Raw genomic sequence first — 3,916 nt, forward strand, 5'->3', positions numbered from 1 at the left:
TTCCTAGAGCCTTCACAAAGGTGATTTTCTCATTCACGATACTTTTGTTCCTCTGAACCAGTCTAGCTTTTTCTTCTAGCTTCACTTTTCCTATAAAAACCATCTTTATTAATTCCATCTAGTTCTTTTTTTATTTTTTATTGAAGTATACTTGTATTATATTGATGTACAATATTACATGTTACAGGTGTACAATATAGTGATTCACAATTTTTTTTTTTTCGGTACGCGGGCCTCTCACTGTTGTGGCCTCTCCCATTGCGGAGCACAGGCTCCGGACGCGCAGGCTCAGTGGCCATGGCTCACGGGCCCAGCCGCTCCGCGGCACGTGGGATCTTCCCGGACCGGGGCACTAACCCATGTCCCCTGCATCGGCAGGCGGACTCTCAACCACGGCGCCACCAGGGAAGCCCAGGGATTCACAATTTTTAAAGGTTATACTCCTTATAGTTATTATAAAATATTGGCTATATTCCCCATGTTGTACAATATATCCTTGTAGCTTATTTAACATATAATAGTTTGTACCTCTTTATCCCCTACTGCTATCTTGCCCCTCCTCCCTTCCTTCTCCCCACTGGTAACCTCTAGTTTGTTCTCTATATCTGTGAGTCTGCTTATTTTTTATTACATTCACCAGTTTGCTGTATTTTTTAGATTCTACATACAAGTGATATCATACAGTATTTGTCTTTCTCTGTCTGATTTATTTCACTTAGCATAATACTCTCCATGTCCATCCGTGTTGCTGAAAATTGTGAAATTTCATTCTTTTTAATGGCTGAGTACTATCTCATTGTGTATATAATACCACATCTTCTTTATCCATTCATCTGTTGATGGACACTTAGGTTGCTTCCATGTCTTGGCAACTGAAGATAATGTTGCTATGAATATTGGAGTGCATGTATCTTTCATAATTCCATCTAGTTCTAATCAAACAATTCCAGAAAATGTCTCAATAATTTTTGTAATAGGTATATACTGCATCTTTCTGTTTTTCACTGTTCTTAAGTAAATTTATCACTAGCTGGAATAATGTCTACTGTTTCTTACAAGCAGCAGCATAATACCATTGAAAGGACAGAAATTGAAGTCAAACGATTTGTATTCCTGTTTCAATTCTGACCGTTACTGACTAGATGACCACGAAGAAATTACTGGATCTCCTATCCAGTCATTCATTCATTCATTCAGTGCCTAGTGTGTATTAGTCACTAAGCTAGGTGCTGGGAACACAGAGATACTTAAAACACATTCTCTGTTCTTAAGGAATTCATATCTAGCAGTGTAGAAAAGTGATAAAGTGCAATGATAAAAGATTTACACAGGGTATTATGGGAATTCAGAGATGAGAGACCTAGTACAGATGTGAGCTGAAAATAGGAGAAATCAGAAAACATTCCAGGAGTCTCTGAAGGACTTAACAGATGAGTAGGAGCTAGCTTGGCAAAGGGGCAGGAACATATTCCAGGCAGAGGGTCTCAACTTGGGGCAAAGGCATAGACTCAGAGTTCAATGCTATTGGCATGAAAGTTCAAAGTAGAGGTGGGAGGATATAAATGAATTGAAGAGGGCCAGGTCATGGAGCACATTGGATGTTGTATTTAATAGCTTGGACTATCAGTGGTTATCAAAGAGCATGCTGCAGTACACTGATGTGTCATTTTTACAGGGGTGTTGTCAAAGCTTTATCAGTGTGTAAAATTGTTTTTTTTGATACATATTTTTGATGTGATTTGTTAAGATAAAATAAGACAGCAAATAAGCAAGAAGCAAGAGGCATAGCATAAAATCAGGCCCAAGAAAGACTATGTGTGTAGCAAAACAATTAAGTTCTTTGCTTTGTGGCTATGTAAAAATATGTAGCTGAGTTAAGGTTTCACTCCTGCCTTGGCTGGAGAAAAGCAGGGATGGATTCTCCTGCTGGTTCCTTCCCCAAGTAGATGCTGGTGAGGGAGCTTCCCCTTCCACCACACTACCCTCTCTTCCACTTCTGGGCCACTGAAGAGGTTCACACGGCATAGTTAAAACAATCAGCAAAGCCTCAGGCCCCAGGCTGCTTTCACTGCTGTCCTGTGGTTTAAGGGGAACCTGTGACCAGCTCACAAGGCAATGCCTCTGTGGGGTGGGTGGAGAGGAACTTGGTGTGATTAGATGGGGAGGGCGGGCAGGGGGAGGCAAGTAGAAAAACAAAAATACCTCAGTTATCTCCAAATTTTATCCTTTTATAGGAGTGAATCATTTTAATCCAGTAGCCTCACCATGGTGAGAAGTGATAAAGGGAATGTCGCAAAAACCACAGACACTGTTAGCTGCTTAGGAACATTTTATTGGCATATCAATCTGCCGTAATCATCGCTGGCGTGGTTGGTGGTGTTAGTCATCTGGATAGGCCCTAATGGGCCAGGTAAGTGACCCTTGTTCTGGTCACACAGCTCTTAAGAGGTTGTCCTTGGGGCAGATGTGTTAGCTTGGGGAGGCGAGGGTGATAAAGGAGAACTATGTCCACATTGTCACTAGCAGCCACATTGTTATACTGAGACTGAGGCCATTCACCCAGGTCAGATGAGGTGGTCCACAGCACACATCCACAGAAACCCACCTGCAGAACTGTCTGGACTCATGTATGGAGTGGACTTCAAGGGACGCAGCTGTGTTTTCTGAAGGTCTGACATGAACCCTCATTCAGTATTTCCATCTGCACTTGTGGCCCCCATCACCCCCCCTCAGCATATGGAAGCTGACAACTCCTATTTTAATCATTCTGCCATTTACTACTGACTGTACTTACACTTTACTGTTTTAGACTTTAAATCTATTTCACTTACCCAAGTAGTATCCTCCTGTCAATCTGAACTTCCTGACATGTTAATATAGTTGCCAGTCTTTGAACCCCCTCATGCATACCACCAAAAATTCTTGGCTCTATAAACACAATTTAAATTCTACTGCTGGTTTTAAGGTGGGAAACAAGATGGCCAGATAAAGATAATGCACTTTAAATAAATTCTAATAATTCTGTGGCCATGTGGAGGATGGAATCGAAAGGGAGTATATTGATTGCAGAAAGACTGAAGGAAGCTGTTGCCTTTGGTCCAGGTGAGATTGTCACTTCATTCCCAGGACTTTCAACTGATAGGAAACTAGGGATGTATCTGCAATGAACTCAGTGAATCAGAATCTAGAGCTAAAAAGACACCCCAGGTTGAATGAGTAGTGGTTAAGAGCAAGGACTTTGAATTCAGGTAAAGCTGGGTTCAAATCCCAGCTCAACCATTTATATTACATGACTCATCTTTGACAAGACAGAAGACTTCTCCAGGCCTCCCAGGCAACAGTAAAGTGGAAATGTACCTACCTAAATTGCTTAGGTTAATATATGGGAATTGTCATCCTGAAGCTTTTCTCCCTAGACGACACAGGAACTCAGAATACTCCAATTAATTTGAGGCACTTAAGTTCAAGCTGGGGGTAACAGTAGAAAGAAATATTCCAAAGTGTGAAAAAGAAGAACTGGTGATTATTAGCATGAGGAATGGAGAAACTATAGAAATTGGGACAATTAACGTGAATAAAATTCTAAAGATTTGAAATTAGGAAAAAGGGTCAAGAGGTCAATTTAATGACTTAATTCTGTTTTTCACTACCAGATACTATTAACAAATCTGAAACATTTCGCTTGACAATATTTCCATTTATCTACTTAGGATTCCTTCTATCTGCTCATCCTACCCTGCCATTCTGCACCCCCAAGGAGATAAGTGATGAGGGTCAGCTTGGTACATTCAGTTCCACAGAAGAGCAGCAGGATGATCTAAGTATCCAATTTGCTTGTGATAAGGTAGGAAAAAAAAAATCCCTTCTCTCTTCATTGGAATTCAAACTATGATAAAGGAGACAGAAAGACAGCAAG

Source organism: Mesoplodon bidens (assembly GCF_964165515.1).
Source record: "Mesoplodon bidens genome assembly, chromosome: 7".
In the NCBI taxonomy this organism is placed as follows: Eukaryota; Metazoa; Chordata; class Mammalia; order Artiodactyla; family Ziphiidae; genus Mesoplodon; species Mesoplodon bidens.